Source organism: Macaca thibetana, chromosome 3 (genome assembly GCF_024542745.1).
Source record: "Macaca thibetana thibetana isolate TM-01 chromosome 3, ASM2454274v1, whole genome shotgun sequence".
NCBI lineage: Eukaryota > Metazoa > Chordata > Mammalia > Primates > Cercopithecidae > Macaca > Macaca thibetana.
The window spans coordinates 88,256,304-88,276,702 of NC_065580.1; positions in this window are offsets into that span (position 1 = coordinate 88,256,304).

The window sequence follows — 20,399 nt, forward strand, 5'->3', positions numbered from 1 at the left end:
AAGTGGAAAAGAGAAGCCAAGGATGAATTCCTGAGATCTTCTACATTTAATGGAGAAAAATAAGAGTCTGAAAAGCACCTGGGGCAGTTAAAGAAAACCCAGGAGGTAGTGATACCATGAAAGCCAGAGAGAAAACAGTTTCAAGAAGATTTGATGAACAACAGGGTCAAAACCACAGAAGAGCCAAGAGAAAATGTCCTGTTAAACATATATATATATATATATATATATATATATATAGTTCTCTTTCTCTCTCTCTGTGTGTGTGTGTGTGTGTGTGTGTCTGTGTGTGTGTCTCCCTCCCTCCCTTCCCCCAGCAAAATACTTAATGGAAGAAGTCAAGATTGGAGAACAAAAGCATTTTTCTTCTGATCTTTAACCACAATCCCACATTATCCATTGTTTCTTTAACTGTAAATTTCTGTTAATAGCTTCTTATCACCTTTTCTAGCCCATATATTACTGTATTTTACAAATATATACATATTTAGAAGCATATATATAGAAGCATATATATATATATAGAGAGAGAGAGAGAGAGAGAGAGAGAAGCAGTCTTACAAAATTAATTCTAATTATTTTCAAAGTCAAAAGTCATTTCAGTTCTAGGTCAGAGCTCCCAGGATCGCCTATGAAAAGTTCTGATGGAAAAACCTGGATAACATTTCTCTTTCCACAAGTCTCGCAAGGACATTCAGACCATCTGATTCATAATTCCCAGGAGATCAGGCTGATCCGGAACTTGTCCTTGTAAAAGCCAAAACCCTTTCCTTGGGATGCAGCAGCCTTATCACATGACCTCAGCTGGCCTAGCAGAGCAGGTGAGTGTGACATAATAAAAAGTATTATGAAAGTCACCCTGGGAACTTTGGGAAGGGACTGGACTTGCCTCAAAAAGTATGCCCATCCCGTTGGGGCGTGGGTGGGAGGAGAGGCCTGAGAGGATGAATAACGGCCAGAGCTACTAGGAGCTGAATTCCCTTTCCAGCAGCATCCTGAACTCTTTGTTTCAGACTAAACTGGTGACAAGGAGAAAGGAGAGGAGAGGAAGGACAAGCTGGCATCCTTTGGCCCATTATGTGCCTTTAGGTTTCCAGTGGTCCTCAGGATTGTTACTCATTGGAATTACCTGGGGAGCTTTGAAAACCCTGGTATCCAGGGATAGGACCCAGATGTTAGTATGTTTTTAAGCTTTCCAGGTGATCCCAATGTGCAACCAAATTCAGAACTTTAATACAACTGTCTAAGCCTAGGATCACTCCTGGAATGTCCTGGGAGGGCATTCTCCAGACCCGGTTATCACGGACCCCTGGAGAGGGTCAATGTTCATCACAGAGTGCAGGGAAATTCCCTGACCTTGTCTCGTTAAGCAGTGCAAGCAGCAGCAGTTTCACAGGGCGCATGACCCCCGTGGCAGCCAAAAAGGGAATTAGCCACTTCAGCGGAGATGTTGCTTAAGGCAAAGGAATTTCCCCTTGTGCTCCTCATTTGCTCAAACAGAACACACAGTTTACTCATCCATTCTGAAGAAAGATTTTGAGTTCTCAAGAATGTAGTCATTGTTCTATAAAGGCTTACAATGTAAAGTGTGATCCCCGAACAGGAGTTTTGTCATCTTTGGGAAGCTTGGTGTGAATTCAGAATCTCTGATTCTACCCTAGACCTGCCCAAAACTGTGTAAATACTGCTGGATGGAACACAGGATGTATTAGAATATTTTTCCTGTATTGAAATGTACACAAGAAAGGAAGACATGCTCGTGGATTGACACGTCTTGAGAAAGACTTGGAAAAGAAAGACAAAACAAATGTGTCAAAAAGAGAGAACGTGATACACAACCTTGCTTCATTTGAAACTAATTTTTGTCGTTTGTTTTTGTTTTGCTTTGTTTTTTACTTACCACCAGGAAATAGCTAAATTGAGTAAGAATATCTTAAAACTTAAGGGAGAAAAACTGAGTGATCAACCAAAACCTTAAGAGGAAATAATTAAGAATTTCTCTGGGAGGGGGAAGAGTGATAGTCTGTGAATGAGGACCCTACACTATTAGCCCAGTAATTAATGTGCCTAAAAGACACTAAGCCTTTTCCTAAGACTTTTCCTAAGCCTCAGTTTATTTAAGTGTAAAACAATACATTTAGATGAATAATCATTGTGGTCTCTTCTTGGTCAAAATTTTACCATTTGAAGATGCTTGACATTGAATCAAATATTCAATCCCAACTGAAAATAATTGTACACAATTTCAAGGGTTATTTTACCACTAGGTGGCAATGTTGATTAAAAAATACTAGAAACCAATGTAAACACCCTTTTATTGTATTTTGTGGCTGACTTAAATCTGTTTTCCAAGGTTCGGGACATCAAAAGAGTTGAAGAACTGCACTATTATGCAGTCAAGACCAAGAACTGAAATGCCGATTTGGAAAATATTCAGTAAAGAGACACCTAGAAAAGAAAGAAAAGCAGCTGCCTGAGGTTGGCAGAGACAGTGAAACGCAGCAGGCCAAGCATAGAGGTTCACAGGGTGAATGGCCAGGGAGGAAATTCAGTAAATCTTGGTAACCAAAGGATTTCAGATGCTGGTAATGTCCCCCAAGGAGATTGCTGGCCCTTCATCCGCGCTTGGTACCTTGAGAGGGCCCTAGGCTGAACACATGCCGTGAGCTCTCATTGCTGGCAAGCAAATCTCATCCCAGTTTTTCTAACTTGTTTTATATCTGATTCCTAGTATTATCTTCAACGTCTGGCTTTTACTATGGATTTCTGATTTTGCTGTGCTCTAGGACATAGCTCTTAGGCTGTCCCTAGGAATTCATTCTTCAACCGCACCGCCTTACCTTGATGCTTCCTCCTAGACCTCACACAAACGACCCTAAGTCAGGCAATGTTTGCACCCCTCTCCAGATTCCATGCCTGCTAAACATCACATCTTAAAACTCCACACATCCACTTTGAGCAAAGAATTACCAATCGTTAAGGCTGAAAGAAATTTAGAGATGTCATCATATCATTCCCTTTTCATTTTCAAGATAAATTAAAGGGAAAGAAACAGATATAATAATTACTTAATATTTAATAAGTTATTGGTTGAAGGAGATTTATTACATCTTATAACAAAAGTTCTAATACGAGCAGCTCCAGTTAATTCAATGGTTCAGCAACACTATCAGGGCCCAGGTTCCCTCCACTCCCTCGACTTCACTGTCTGCAGTGGACTGCCTGAGATGCCTTTGCATGCCAAGAAAGCTGTCTCAGCTCCAAGCACCACATCTGGACACACCGAAGTCCAAAAGAATGGGTCATTTTCCGCTTGTGCATCTCTTATTTTAAAATGACAAAAAGCTTTCACAGAAACATACCAACAGATGTGCCTTCACAATTTATTGGCCAGAACTGGGTCACCTGCTCAGTCCTCCACAAGTCACTGTTGAGAGAACGGAACCATCACAATCGGCTTTGACAAATCAGACCTGACTCACATGGAGGAGAGGTGGACACTGGCACAAAACTGGGGTACTGCCAGCATGCAAGAAAGGAAAACTACATCTTGGATAAGTGAACCAGCACTGAGTGCTGTACTGGGGTAGTGGAACTAAGCACTAGGATATCACTGTGTTCAAGAAACAGGAGAGATCAGAAAAGAAGGAATAGGCACTTGCCTGTGGTCCCACTTTCTTGGGAGGATGAGGCGGGAGGATTCTTTGAGCCCAGGGGTTCAAGGCTGCAGTGAGCTATGATCGCACCACTGCTTTCCAGGCTGGGCAACAGACTGAGGCCCCGTCTCTTAAAAAGGTTCAAAAGAAAAAGCAAGAAAGAAAACAGGGGACATTCAGGCAACTCAGACTCAAAGAATATTCCTTTAGCATCGGATATTAGTCCCACCGTGACCTTCACTAGTCAGCTGATTGGAAGCTGATAGCTGCTGCTACTTCTCACACGTCAGCATACTTTGCTCAGATGTATGCATCATTGTTCACTTGTCAAGCTGTTATGAGCAGCAGTTTTTCACAATGAACCAAATGAGGACGGAAAGTCAAATTAGGCTCTTAATTTGTCATCCGTTGATTCATGCACTGAAATTGAGCAAGCATTATTGCATGCTGTGACCCCTCACTCTCACAGAATTTACACTCAATCATTCTGTAATTATAAAAGCCCTATTTGGTAGCTGAGTCAAGAGATATCAAGACTGAACAGAAACCCTCCTGGAACTTTCTCTAAATGGTTCTCACAATTCAGGTGTGTATCGGAACCACCTGGAGGGCTGGTTAAAACATGGACTGCTGGGCTCCACCGCCAGACTGTTGGATGTAGTAGGTATGGGATGGGGTCCAAGAATTTGCATTTCTAATTTGCAGGAGATGCTGATACAGCTACCCTAGGGACCTCACATTGAGGACTATGGCTCTAGGCATGTCTGAAAGACTCCCAAACTGTTCAAAATTGCTACAGCCTTGGCTTTAACCATTTCTGTGACAGAAACTTCCTAAGTCCCAAAGGCTGCCATAAAACCTAGCTCTCTCACACAAAGTCAATTCCATTTCTATAGATCTTGAAGGTATCACATCTATATCTGGTGGATCCTAGACTACACATACTCTTCTAACATATGCACAGACACACACACAGCTGGCTTTGGATGCTCAGGTATTCACTTATTTACTTAAAACAATTTACTGAATGCTGCTATATGCCACACAATGAGCTAGGCTTTTCTAGAAGAAATTAAAATACATATAGGCCCTTCCTAAAGGCCTTGTATGACATCAAAGAAGACCAAAGCATGTACACACATGTAGTTACATGTGTACATGTGTAACTGCAATGCAAGCTTGTAATACAAGTCATAAAGAATGTATAAAGGGAGGTGGAATTCAGGACATAAAACTGTTTTAGGGGGATAAGAAGAGGTTTCAAGAAAAGATGTGATGGTTAAGCTGGAACTTTAAAGAATGGGCACTGAGGTGGAATTGGGACACAGGAGATAAAGCAGAGGCCACTTCAAAGTGTAAACAATATGAGTCAAAGAACATTTTTAAAAAGCATTAAGTATCCGGTATGTTGAAAATAAGCAACTTAGTATCACCGAGGTTAAGATGCTGAAGTTGCACTAGCTAAAGTGTTGAGAAGGCTTTTTAGTATCAGGACAAGGGAGCGACCAAAAGTTTTTAAGCAGGGAGCTGAAATACTAACTACTATTAACCCAACAGTGTTAGGCTAGTTGGCAGCTAGCTACCTTTAAGAAATAGTCAAGATATAAGATTAAATAAAAAATTCAACTGAGAATTTCCTTAGGATTCCCTCAGGATAATTAGGAAGTCATTCAATGTGCTATATGTATTTTTAGATGGAAAAAAAAAAAGCTAATGCAAAAGATATATAAAGGACTCATGCAAACAAACCCCAAGCTGAAATTTCACTTACAAAAAAAGGCATTTAATCAAGACCACTCTAATATTAAAAAGTCAACACGTCAGGAGTTAAAACCTCTTTGAATTTTAGAGCAAATCACATATTTAATGCTTTTTTTTTAAAGTTTAAAGTCAAAAGAACTAGTTGCAAGTTTTTCATGGTGACATCATGATCAACCGGAAATGTTCTTTTGTAAATAACAGCTTTACACATCTGAGTTTTTAACCAAAACTCCTCAGGGCTTTCACAGTATTTCCCCAGGTATTCCTGGAAGACTACAAAGTGGGTTTAGATGACAGGATTAACTTTATTATTATTTTAATAGTTAAATACTTATTTTAACATATAATGAAAAATATGACTAGTCTACCATCCATTAATTTGCAGATATTATTGTTTATAAAATATTAAGTAATAATAGTAATATGGTCATGTCAAAAATCTGCTATTCAAGACCTCTGGCTTATCAGATCTTTGATGCCCCTAAAGAGATCAAATGTTCCCTACAGCAAGAGCTGCCGGTAGTCATTTCATCTCATGCCAAAATGCAGACCAGTGAAAACACTGATTCCAGTTAAAGGCAGTTATAATGCCAAGAGTTCTTTTAGTGTTTTATTTTCAAGCCTGGTTTGATGGGGAGAAAAATTTCCCCGTCAAAATTTTTGTATGCCCCAAAATTTGGGCGTACAAACTTGTTCTGGAGCCTCTTGAAGCTATTGTTTCTCTTGAACCTCTCTGACCTGGCAATTCCCAGACAAACAAATCAACAAATATAAGATATATTTAAAACTGCCTTATTTTCAGAAGCAAATGCTGCTCCCGAAAGGCAACACTCCATGGTACACCCCCCTGCAACCATAAATTCATCAAAATTAAAACCCTTCTTTGCTCTTTTTATGAGAATACTCTATATCTAAGCTCCAGCTTCCAGAACAAAATGTCATAGACTGGATGACTTAAACAACAAACATGTATTTATCATAGTTCTGGAGGCTGAAAGTCCAAGATCAGGGTGCCAGCAGGGATGGATTGTAGCAAGGGCCCTTTCCTGGCTTACAGGTGGCTGCCTTTTTGCTGCGTACTCTCACACGGCCTTTCCTCAGTGTGTGTTGTGTCCTGGATCTCGGGTCTTCCTCTTCTTATGAGGGCACTAATCTTATTGTATTAGGACCCCACCCTTATGATGTCATTTAACTTAATGACCTCCTTAAAGGCTCTATCTCCAATACCATCACATGGGAAGTTAGGGCATCCATATATAAATTTGAGGGGGAGGACACAATTCAATCCATAGCACCCACTTTGAGAACCTTGCTTTTCTTTCACAAAAACTCTACCATTCTCTCAACCACACATGATTATTCACTGCCTGCCTTAAATGAATTGGGAGTCTGTTTTCCAGTTCACTTTCTATTCACTTTGATAACGTGAATTTAAATGGAGAGAACTACTACTGTTTTTTTTTAGATAGGGTCTCACTCTGTTACCCAGGCTAGAGTGCAGTGGTATGATCCCCACCACCTCCACTTCCCAGGCTCAAAGTCAAATCTGGCCTTAGATTGATTCCAAGCTTCCAGAGTAGCTTGGACTATAGGTGTGTGCTACCATGCCCAACTAATTTTTTGTATTTTTAGTAGAGACAGGGTCTCACTATATTGCCCAGGCAGGTCTTAAACTCTTGGGCTCAAGCGATCCACCCCTCTTGGCCTCCCAGTGTGCTGGGACTACAGGTGTGAGCCACCATGCCTGGCCACTACTGTATTTTGAACTACAGGTCTCTAAATGTTCTCCAAAGATCTGCAAAGTGCCAAGAATTCTAAGCAGTTTCAGGTGTGAATTAATTGGCTGCTTTCTCCAACCTTTCTATGTCAGGGGCAGCCATAGCTATTCATGGAACACATGGAGATTCTCCATCCACTTCCGTCTGGGTTACAAACAAAACACTCAAACTCAGAAGGATAACCGTGTTGCAAATGTGGGCACCCCAGCAATCTGAGAAGATGCCCACACTGACTGGTCCCCATAAATTTTGATAAATTGAAATCATTATCCTGCAGCAACAAGAGAAAGCTACATCTTCTTCCTGTCCATTGTACCCATGCTCTGCTTGGGTGTAGTACTGTCCTGGGGACTTTACCCGTCTCTAATAATATCTTAATACCTACTCAATCTGTTCACCAGCCTTTTTCAAAACTTTTTCAAATATCTTTGTCAGATATTCTATGCCCACTTATAGGTAGTTTAGTACTGTCTAAATGTTCAGATATTGAATTGTGTCATCTGTGTGCTATGCTGGATTTTACAGACAGTTCCATGGCCTTGGGGAGTGTATCAGGAGAAAGTAGCCTTTTAGCTGTAAATCACACAACGCCCCCCAAAATAGTGGCTTATGCAAAAGACATTAAGTTATCTCATATAACCCAAGTCTGGAGGATAGCAGTGCCTGGCATTCACTCAACAGACTTCACTATGTTAGGACCAGCATGTAGCAGTCTCCTGGCCTCTTCTTGGTAGTCTGCAAAGTCAAATCTGACCTTGGATTAATTCTCTCTTATTCACTCAAAAAATATTGGTTGAACGTTACTGTATTCCAGGCACTATGTATGCTAGGCTTTTCTGGGAAGTATAAATATATACACAGGCCCTGCTTAGAAAGCCTTATATGACAGCAGAGAAAAACAGACATGGAGACCATAAGAACCATAAAGGAGGTATGGATACCATGTCGTGGAGACATGGGAGATAGAATAATCACTGTATTCAGGAAGACTAGAAAAGATTTCCAGGAAAGAGGCGATAACTGAGCTGGGTTCACAAGTATGAGAAGGATTGGGACGTGGTGGCGCGAGATGGAGTACGCAGGCTGCTCTCAGCTGAATAAATGATGTGAGACAATGAACGTCACTAGAAAAGCATTAAGGACTTTGGGGGAAACAGCTGTTCAGCTTCACACTTGTGCAAGTTGCCTGAAGATGAATAGGCATCCTCAAGACAGGAAGAAAAGGGAAAAGCGGGGCAAAGTCTCCCCTAAAAGTTTCCATCACCCTCCTACTTGTCTCATAGCCAAACACTGTGTCCCAGGGCCACCCCTAGCCAAAAGGGAGGTTTGAGAAAGTGACTCTTCAGTTCTTCCTGTCTCTACAATGGAGATGGACAAGGGAGAAAGGGGTGGGAGTGTGTGAGATTAGCAGCCAAGGATGTCTATCACAGCAAGTCACTTAATCTTTCTGGGCCCCTGATTTCTTCTCAGAAAATGGGAATAATGATGCCTTCCTAGCGAGCCTATTGTAAGGATTAAATGAAACATGAAACACCTATATGTGTCCCAGCATCTAGCATATAATAGGAGTTCAATATGTTCGCCTTCCCTCCTAGTTTATGTTTCTCAGTCACATCTAGTTTTTGCTCTCAGTGATTATGAACCCAATGTGACATTTACAATTATGACAAGTTAATTGACAGGATAATTAATTTTGCTCTCATTAAATAGGGACTCTTTCTTTCTTTTTTTTTAACAAGAGGGGAAAAAAGTTTTAATTATGAACGAATAAGCATGCACAGGAGTTCACAGAGAAAACAATGTATCTCTAGGAGGTAGCCAGATGATTGAGGCTTATATACCATCCTATGCTAAACAAAGGAAAAGGAGTTTGGGCCTTCTAGGGAGGGGGGAGGTGGCAAGTTATGGGAAAGTGACCAAGAAAAACATGGTCAACAAAGGTTGTTTAGTAAGATTCATTATGCAGGTTTACATCAGTACCTTCCCCGTGGATAGAGTTGGTATAGTCCTCCTCTTCCTGATCCTCCTCTCCTGGAGAAGGAGACAGGTTTACAAATAGAGATGTTCTTTATAAATGTAAATTTCCTTTACAAAAATAACAATTTTCCCCATTTTTAAAGCTTCTCCTGAATCTGCTGGTTCTCAGTGGTCTTTAGCTCAAAATAATCCATATGCTAAAGAGGCATACTTTGGTTGGCATATTCCAGTTCCCTTCAGCAGCATTTGAGTGTCCCTGATGATCCTTCCCATGAAAGCCAAGCTCTGCTTTGTATCTGTAGTGAGTCTTCCTGCCCTCCCCTAGTGATGGGAGATCCTAATGGTGATAGTGTAGGATTCTGGCCCAGGGCATTTTGTCACCCGCAGAGCAGAGAGTTTGCCTTTCCTCAGCAGCAATGGGTCTGTATCTGTCTTAGACGCTACAAATGTTGCTGCCTCCTCTTCCAGCAGCTTAAGACTTTTGCTTTGGGTAAAGGATCAGGCAGAAAGGTGAGGCTTCCTGCTTCCCCCACTCTTACCTGCCACTCCTACCCCTGCAATAGTACCTACATATGCCCTGAGGCCCTGCACTACCCAGAAGGCTCTCTCCAACCTCTTACCCCAATCTTTCTGGAAAAGACTCTTTTCTTTCTTACAGTAAGAGAATGACCAAGGCTTTACTCTCCTTACCTCAGAGATTTTGTTTTGCAGGGTTAAATTCAGCATTGCCTGGTATCGAAAAATCAATGTCCAACCACCACCTTACCTATCTTCACTCTCCTTGGATATTTATGCATAGGAAACTTAGCTCATTCAGGAGAATTATGCCAGATACTCTGAGAGGTACAGGGATAGAAGAATGGGTTTAGAGTTGAAGATGTGGGCATATCAGAAGGAGATATACAATATGGATGGTTTCTGACGAGGTATGGTGGCTCACATCGGTAATCCCAGCACTTTGGCTGACCAATGCAAGAGGATTGCTTGAGGCCAGGAGTTTGAGACCACCCAGGACAACAGGACAACGTAGTGTGATACCATCTCTAAAAAAAAAAAATTTTTTTTTTTAATTAGCCAGAGTACAGTGGTGTGAGCCTGTAGTCCCAGCTATTCAGGAGGCTGATGTGGGAAGACCGCTTGAGCCCAGTAGTCTTAAAATAAAGTGTTGATAGTTTCCTCTCAGGATCAGGAAGGGAGTGAAGGCTTTGCTAATCTCTGCAGTACAGCTTAGCAAGACATCTCACCTTGTCAAAGCCCATCTTTGAGCTTGGCCTAAAAGAAGTCAAGGTATTTGCCTTTAAGGAACCAAGTGGGCCAAGATAAATAAAATATCAGTAGTGATTACTATAAACTCAAGCGGCCACAGGGCTTTCCTTAAGTGCTCTGGACAATGAGTGGAGCTAGGATCTTCATAGATCCTGGGGCCAGGGTAAAGAAAATAGAGATAGAAATTTCCACCCACCTTACAGAATGGGAACTTAGGTTAAATTTGATGTAAATAAACAAAAGAATCATGATATGTCTTTCACCTTGTACTGAAGAATAAATTTAATGCCTCTTCAATTTATATGATACAATAGGAATGATAGGATGCTCCTTCAGCACCTAGGACAGCCAAATACCAAGGTCATCCATCTGTGAAAGGGAAAACTCCCAACAAGACCTGAGCACACACCAAATAGATTTAATTTATAGTTGACACTGGTTCACAGAACAGTCAAGATCATTGGCACCTTAATTACAACACACTTAGCCCACACTCTTTACCCAGCAGGTAATAGCATTAACATGCATGATGAAACTCCTGTCCATCATCAAAATTCAGGAAGATAAGTTTTGATTCGGTTACTAAGACTATTATTGCCTGTTTCATCTTGACAAAATGGTGACTACAAACACAGCTCCTGGCTAATTTGGAACAATGTCAACACCGAAAAAATTCTCTCCTTGGAAGAAACATGGGTAAATTAGAATAAACCTTTTATGCATTAGTAAGTATTACTGTATTTAAGGTGATTCCTGCTGGTGTGTGATTCCAAGATTTAAGCTAGAATATTTACATTCTTTAACACTCTTACTTGGCTCCATTGAAAGACTTTCCCTCAAGCTCCCCATCCTGTGTCCCCTGAGACTACTGTAAGTTTCTAGAGCTGATGAAACCACCTGTAAGGTAGAAATACCAGAATACGGTGTGTGGTTTAGCAAGTCTTTTCTAGAGTTATTCTTGGCCCTGAGCACCACTGGCATGGGGGGTGTTTCTGCTGAATCTGTCTGGTTGTCCTCATGCTGCACACTCCGACGAGTGACCTGAGGCCATGAGTCAGCATTGTGGTAACATTCCTTCTCATTACACCAGCCATTTCTGCTTGAGTAGTCCTCAGAAAAAGGAACCATTTTTTAGGTAGGAAAACAAGCTTCTCGTTGTGGTCTATAACCTCTTCTCTCCTCTGGGTTCAGTGGGGGAGAGTTACAATGCACCAGGGAAGGGCAGGTCTCTTCCAGGCCCCGTAACACATATAACCACATTTGATCCTCATCACAACCCTGCAATATTGTTCCCAGCAAGATGGTCTGTCACAGAATCCTTGTATGTATATGTCCTTGTAGGCCAAGGCTTCTTAGCTTTTTGCCATGTGACAATTATCCCTTTGTATGGAGAACAGATGAACTTGACATGACCTGAATACATAGAATCCCAAGGCTTGGGTCAATCCAGTCGCAAGAGACAATTTATATAAAATAAATAAACGGAGGAGTAGAAACTATGTGATTGCTTCAGTCTTTGTTTTGTCCTGTGTTGTTTTACCAAGCACATGGCTCAGAGGAGGCCCAGATGAGAAAGTGAAGCATTTATAAGAAGATACCATCACTGCAGATTAACCTGAGTACGGAGGAAGGAGGTGGACACCTTGCCCTGGGGGGAAGCAGGGAACAGACCATATACCTGGAGTTGGCCTGAGGATATCTCCATGTCTACCTCCCAAGATTGTAGGGTTGGCAGATTTTCACTGTTCCAACATGTAAAACGAAGGGGTGAAAACTTCACCAACAGAAGGCTGAGAAACCACTATGGGCAATGCCTGCTCTTAATTCATGTTACCTTAAGTATAAAATAAAAGGGCCTTAGTTGAAAAAAACTTCTACCAGATTCCTGTTTTATGAAATTCTGAATCTTTTTTTATGTCTTAATCAAAAAACCTAAATATTTTAGGGCATGGCATGGAGAATAGATTCACCCTTGAGCACTAGCCTAAATTAATTATGAATTATTATGTTTATTTTGCAGATGAGAAAATTGAGGCTCAGAAAGTCTGGAACTTCCTCTTTTCTCATGTCCTCTTTGACAGCAGGGCACATATCAAATTGGTCATTTGGGAACAGTATGTTTTGGTACAATTCTTCCTTTCTTTCATGGACAAGAGTAATATTAATTTCATCAAAATAATGCAAAAGGACTTTGGCTTTAATAGAATTTTTATATCAAATATATCCAGATAACAATGAAGTTCTAATCTGCAAAAGCTGCATGTGTTGTTAGAAGAACCATCCTACTATGGGCGGGGTGCAGTGGATCACGCCTGTAATCCCAGCACTTTGGGAGGCCAAGGAGTTCAAGACCAACCTGGACAACATGGTGAAACCCCATCTCTACTAAAAATACAAAATTAAAATACAAGAATTAGCCAGGCATGGAGGCACATGCCTGTAATCCCAGCTACTCAGGAGGCTGAAGTATGAGAATTGCTTGAATCTGGGAGGCAGAGGTTGCAGTGGGGCCAAGATGGCACCACGGCACTCCAGCCCGGGCGAAAGAGGAAGACTCTATCTCAATAAAAAGAATAATCCTTCTTGATTACTGAACTGAAATCTTATAAAAATAGCCCATCAACCAAATTGGTACATAATTATTATATCTATACATATGAAGAGAAAAATGGGAGACTGCCATGTGGGTCAGTGCCCTCAGGAGTCCCTAATCAGAATCCCTCCCCCAGCACCATACCCAACTCCTAACTGTCCACACCTTGACCGAGCTCTGGGCATATCTGGACACTTGGAACATGTCCCTTCCCTGCCCCCAACAAACCATCGGCCACATTTCCACAATATGGGCATGGTTCTGCCTGTCCCTGGCTGCTGGAGATGTCCTGGTGGCAGAGCTCCTGTTGGCAGTGCACAGTGTTGACAGGGAGCCATGAGTGCTGATGTAGCTAACAGTGCTCACCACCTGGGATTCTGCAGGCCTCACCCTGCTAGGTTTGCCCTCTGAGGCACCCTGAGCAAGCCAGCTAACAGCCAAAGGTGCTGTTCCTGGGACCTTCAGCCACCCAGTTTCTGAGTGACCCCAAGGGTGAGAAAGAGCCACTGTTTGAAGCACCAGCACAATGCACTTGCAACACTGTGGTTGGGAGACTCCAGTGTAGGTCTCACAGATAAGTAGAGGTTGTTTTACAATCAGTGTTTCTAATTTCTAATTCCATCTCTTTCCACTAGGCCCCAAAGCTACAGAGGGTGAAGGCTAAGATCAAAGGAGTGGATTCCTGGAAACATCAGAAGCAGGACACTTGACAAGAAGAAGAAAAGCCAAGCCCCCTTAGCTCATAGCATCAAGCACAACTGACCACAAGAGCAACAATGCAGCAGGAGAATGGCCTCCCACAAATATAAGGTGACAGCCTGGAGACAGGTCTCATCCCTCTCATGCCTCAGAGCAGGGAGATGATATCAAGCAAATTATACTAGGCCCTGCTGACATCTAGGACTTTCCTTTCCAGACTATTTCTATGCTCTCTGGCATCTATAGCCCCATGAACTTTATTCTGTTCATTTCATTTGTTTCTAATTCAGAGGTGGTCACTTTCAATTTTCCCAGTCTTTTAAAGGTGGGGAATTGTTGGATGGACTGAGCAAAGCCTTGAAGAATAAGCAAGAATCTTTCCGGTCCCAAGATACAAGTGGGATTTGCAGGTGCATGTTGCTGAGTAACCTCCGCTGCTCCCTCTCAAGAACGAATCCTCCACCAAAGTCGACTTGGATCTCACAATGCTTCTTCATGAAGAGGTGAGCAATCTTTGAAGCTGATCTCCTTCTGCAAAGGTGGGATGCAAAGGTCTTCCAGCCCAGGAGGTCATTGAAACCTTTTGCCTAAGTCTTCCTGTATTGTCTTTTCAAGTTTGTTGTTGTAGCTGTTGCTCTTGTTCTGGTGTTATCACTACTGAAATATAGTTCATTTGCCATGAAAGTTTACTCTTTTAAGGTGTACAATTCAGTGATTTTTTTTAGTATATTCACTTATGCAGCCATCTCCACTAACTCTAGAACCTCTTCATTACCTGAGAGAAACCCTGTACCCATTAGCAATCACCCCAATTCCCTCCTTTTCCCAGCTTTGGCAACCAATAGTCTACTTTTTGTCTATGGATTTACCTCGTCTGGACATTTCATGTGAGTAGAATCATACAAACTGTGGCCTTATATATCTGGCTGTTTTCATTTTTGTTTTCACTGTTCACCCCCACTATAGCACATGTCAGTACTTCATGCCTTTGATGGCTAAATAACATTCAACTGTATGAACATACAACATTTTGCTTATCCATCCAGGAATGACATTTAGGTTTTTTCCACCTTTTAGACAAGATGAAAAATCCTGCTATGAACATTCATGTATAAGTTTCTATGTGTTCGTAAAATTTTTCAAAAACACACTCAAAAACTTTTTTTTCAAATAGAAAGCTTTGGTTTTAATAACTATTGCTTCTGAGAATATTTTGGTCTTATTGTCTGTCTTGTCCAGGCTGAACAATGATACTTTATTACTCTTAAACATCTCTAGAAACAGCCTTACCAAGGTAATACGGTACTTGGTTGACTTGAGGAAGGTTTTCTACCATGGTGTCCATAAGAGAAAGTTTATCAATATTTCAAAATAGTATCAGCCTATGCATCAATAATGGTTGATCACTCAAAGTGACACTTACTTCCACTGAGCGAACTTGCAGTTTTTTAAGAGTATTTCTCTGTTTGCCCAGGCTGGAATGCAATGGAGTCATCATAGCTCACTGCAGCCTCGAACTTTTGGGGTTCAAGAGATCCTTCCACATCAGTCTCCCAAGTAGCTGGGACTACAGGCACATGCTGCCATGCCCAGGTAATTTTAAAATTTTTTGTAAAGATGGGGTCTTGTTATGTGGTCCAGACTAGTCTCAAACTCCTGCCCTCAAGCAATTTTCCTGCCTTGGTACCCCAAAGTGCTGGGATTACGGGCACGAGCTACTGTGCCTGGCTATTTAACTGGGGAAAAGCAACCAACCAGACACTAATTCCCATTCCTTAAATAGACTTTATTTTTTAAACTTAAAGATTTAAATTTTTTTTAATCTTAAGAAATTAACATTTTTGCCGAAAGCAGTGGCTCACACATGTAATCCCAGCACTTTGGGAGGCCAAGGCAGGTGGATCATGAGGTCAGGAGTTCGAGACCAGCCTGGCCAACATGGTGAAACCCCGTCTCTACCAAAAATACAAAAATTAACCAGGCGTGGTGGTGTGCACCTGTAGTCCCAGCTACTCGGGAGGCTGAGGCAGGAGAATCACTTGAATCTAGGAGGCAGAGGTTGCAGTGAGCTGAGATCATGCCATTGTAAACCAGCCTGGGCAACAGAGCAAGACTCAGCCAAAAAAAAAAAAAAAAAGAAAGAAAAAAAATTAAAAATTTTTTAAATCTTAAGATTTAATCTTTTTTAAATCTTATAGAAGATTTTGATCTGTTGTATAGTATTCATTACAAAGCCCAATGCTGTGCCAAAAGTAAGTTCAAACAAATAGCTGTCAAATAAAAAAAGAATAAGTAAATAAATATACATTTAACAGCTAGGAGACTAACCATAGGGGGAAATTAAGAACTATTTAGGTTCCATTTATTTTTTTAGAAAGCCAAACACTGGAGATTTTTTAAATGTACACATGTAAAATTTTATACACACAATACCCAATTTATGATGGTTTATCTTTTTTTCAAGTTAAGTTTTGACAATATCTTACTGTTCAAAAGAATAGCAACAAGCTGCACAAGCTGGTTTACACAAGCTGTAGATTCCAACATAGACTTTTTCAACTTTATGAAGATGCAAAAGCAATGTTCATTCAGTAGCAACCACACTTTGAGTACCCACACAATTATTCTGTTTTTCACTTTCAATACAGTATTCAATAAATTACATGAGATATTCAATACCATACAATAAAATAGGCTTTGTGTTAGTTAATTTTCTCAATTATAGGCTAATATAAATGTTCTCAGCACATTCAAGGTGGGCGAGGCTAAGTTATGATGTTCAACAGGTTAGGTTCATAAAATGTATTTCTAACGAGGATATTTTCAACTTATGATGAGTTCATCAGGATATAACTGCACTGTAAGTCAAGGAGCATCTGTACTTTACAGTAGTGTTTCTGGAAGTACAAAATAGGTTAGGATGAAAGAATATTGTTTTCAAGATGAGTTTTGCTAATAGTATCGTTCAAAGGAATTGCAACAACCTGCACAGGCTGGCTGATACAAGCTGTGGATTCTTTGTCTCCTGGACCAACACAGACTTTCTGATGGATGTGCCAACGTTCACGCTGACCCCAATTAATTGACAAGAGCTAAGAATTAACAAATCAGAAAATGAAAGACAAAAACAGAAAAGAAAGAGATCAACTAGAGAAAAAGAAGGAACTATTCCAGATGGCAGATGCTCCTGTGTCATGGAAGCATTCAGTTTCCGTTTGTTCTATTCTTGACTTCACTTATAAGTTATCTGGTGGACAAACTGCTTAGATTTCTTCTGCCTCAGTTTCTCAGTGTGCAAATTGGGGCCAACATCACTGCCCTTTAAGGAGTTCAAAGAGCACTGAGGTAAAAAGTTGGAAAGGCCCAGTCTGTGTCTGTAAAGTATATTTACAACCTGGAGTAATGCAGGTATTGATGCTAAAAGCATCATTATTTTTGTAGTTGGAAAGTCAGAATCCATCCTCCATCATGTTCTAAGCCATTGAAAGAGTCCTTTGTTTTCCTGCCTAAGCTCTGGCCCACAGGGAAAAATATTCTGTCTTTCAAAAGGTTTCTTTCATAAACAGTTCATTCTTTTTAAGTGGGTTTCACTGACTATGTTTATTAACATGTAGTAACACTTAAGGAAGGTTTCATTTGATACTGGGAAGAAAGTAGTGTGGGCAGCCTGCCACTCCTCAGCCTAAAAAGAAATATTGTCTAGAACAAGGCCCGAGGCACTCAGAGAAGCCAAGACGATTGCAGGTTGCCGCTTGAGACTTGCATCACTCAACCCAAGCAGTGCAAACAATGACGGGTGTCCCCCAGGCCCCTCCTAGACAAGGCCAGTGGTGAAAATTACTCAGCCTTTCTCAGTCACTGAAATGATTTCACCAGAGAGAGACATCTATGTCAATAAAAGGGAAGATGAAGATATTCAACTTGATAAACAGCAGAAAATTTAATTTAACAAGCTGTCTTTCCATGTTTTATTTTTTCTTCCATGAGGTTGAATTCACCACTGTTCTTTAAGTTAAACATCTCCATCTTCTATTTATGTCATGACTGAGTCTGTGAACTCTCCTTGTTATTTTCCTCTGACCTCATATCTCACTACTTGTCTTAACTTGAGCCTTTTCTTTTTTTTCTTTTGCAAGAAATGGAAATCCATTCAGTGAAGACCATCTCTAGAGTTTTCTGGGCCTTAATAAATATCTGTAGAATCATGGGTTACTGCAGAGTCATCCATGAATATCTCTATAGTCACCCATGAAATTCCTCACAAAGGTAAAATCAGGTCAGGATGTGCCTCCAGAACAGTTGTGAATGAAGAAAATTCATCAGGAAGGGCCAACCTGCTGCCAAGGGGTGCGTGAGAGGCAGAGGGTCAATCACATTGGCTCCAGGGTAGCAAATGATGCTGAATGAAGGTGACCAGCTGGGGAGGCCTTTCCTGTCCTCTCCACTGGGACTTTTTCCCTGAGTGCTCGCCAGTCACCAGCAAAACCCAAAGTTTGAAGCATATGTTTTGTCTTCATGAAAGGATATGTACTGCCTGTTCTGTCAAGCTCTAATCTCTTCAAACTTCATTCCAGAATCATGAGATTTTTTTCCCTGCCCTGTGACCTCAGAAACTAACAGAAGATTTTTTGGAAGCCAGGAAATTAAATTCTGACCATAATTTGATCAGAGACAACACCCTCCCAGGGCTGGGTGAAGATCTTTAAAAGTCTTCAGCATTAAAGAGATTATGCTTCACATCCCACAACTATCCACCATATGTAATACAATATTTTTCAAGATCTAAACCCTGAAGTAAAAGAGAATTTCAACAAAGTTCAAACTCTTAGCATGATAATGATGCAATACATTTTTTAAAATATCAAAATCTGTATCCAAATTTTGTTCTATTTGCATGTCCCCATTTACTGGTGATCTAAGCATTTATTCAGTCTATCTATTAGGAATTCTGTCCCCACCTTGGCCTATTCTGCACATACCCACTAAATGTCTGTCATTTGATTAGTCTGGTAATTTGTATCACAAGTGTTTCCATTGGAACAATCATCTTTGATGGGACCTTCTCTCTGTGGAAGGAGCACTGAAGAAGCAGGAGCAGGTTTTTCTAACATTTTTAACATAGGGTCAATGCATTCATTTAATGCACATTTTTGAACACTCATGCTATTCCAAGTAGGGCATAGGAAGTCAACCACATTACAAAGATAATACTAGGTGCGATGTTACAGAGGGACAAGGTCTTAAAAAACAATGAGTTATAAGAGACAAGGAGGTGACCTCAGCAACTTGGCAGAGTAGGAGGCCCTTGCCTCTCCCTCCATTCTTGGGCACACCAAATAAACATCTATTCACAGATCAATTATCTCTGAGAGAAAGTAAGAAATCAATTGAGAAACTCTGACCCAACCAGGCAAGTGAAAAATATCCACACCAAACAGATAGGAAAAGCCGAGGCATGCTCAGGCACCGATGCCATCCCAGGCACAACATCATACAATCAGGAAAGGAATCCCCAAATTCAGCTTCTCCCTGTGGCAAGTAGGGTATAGATCTCATATGTAAAGTCCTAACTCTAAGCTTCCCCACAGTTTGGCTCTTACTTAAGCAGCTTTAGGAGTGAAGGAGATTAAGCATATTCAAGTCTCACTAGACTATAGGGGAAAAGTGGCAGTTTTGTAGAGATCCACAGCTCTTCCAGAAGTTCCATCCCTAGGAGCAGTGTAGAGAAGGAGCTTTTAAAAAGCAGCTTCCTGTTTATCTGCAGAAGGGATTTATGCCATGCATTGCGTGCCCCAACTTTCATAACTACTGTCTGAAAAACTGCATCCTAAAAACCTCCTAGCTCTGAGAGCAGAAGAGACGAGGCATATGTGAGCACCTCTAGATCATAGAACATAAAAGTGGTTTTAAATTTACACAGAAATAGTTTCAGAGGCTATACTTCCTGGGAACAGTGTAGAAATGAGGCTGAAACACAGCTACCATTTTTCTCACCAGAAGGGGCTCACTACACACTCTTCCAGTGGCTATATGACAGCCTGGCTCCTAATGAACTTGTGTCAGGGACCTAACAGGTAAGACAAACATTAGCCCTCCAGCAGTCAGAGCTAGAGCTGGGCAATTCTCAAGCCTTTCCTCACACCAAGGTCTACCTATTTTTCCTGGAAGGAGTTTGTCCATGCACCAAATGCCACAAATTTATAGCTCTCACCAAAGGGACTGTCTCCATAATGACCTAGCTCTGAAAGTTGCCACTTTCATTCCTAAGTGGCCCTAGACTACAGAAAACAAAGAGGTGGATATACAACAAGCCTACTTCCATCAGCTGTCTCCTCAAGCTCAGATGATGCAGCCTGAACTCCAGTATAGGATTTTGTCACAGATCCTCTCTCTAGCTTAGAGCAGAAACAGTGGGAGATAAACCACAACACTCAGTTTCACCATGAGGATAGCAGTGAAAATACATACCCAACACCCCCCCACCAGCTTTTCCAGCTACATCAGAGAGACTGGCTCCTACCTTACTGATCTTAGAGTATTGACAGAACATGGTACGTCCTAATTTGGGAAGGGGAGCAGCACCAAAAACAGAGACAAACACAAGATTTGAAAGGCACCTTATCTTTGGCAAAGCAAATTGGTGAGATTTTTCTCTTACAGTAGGCCAGT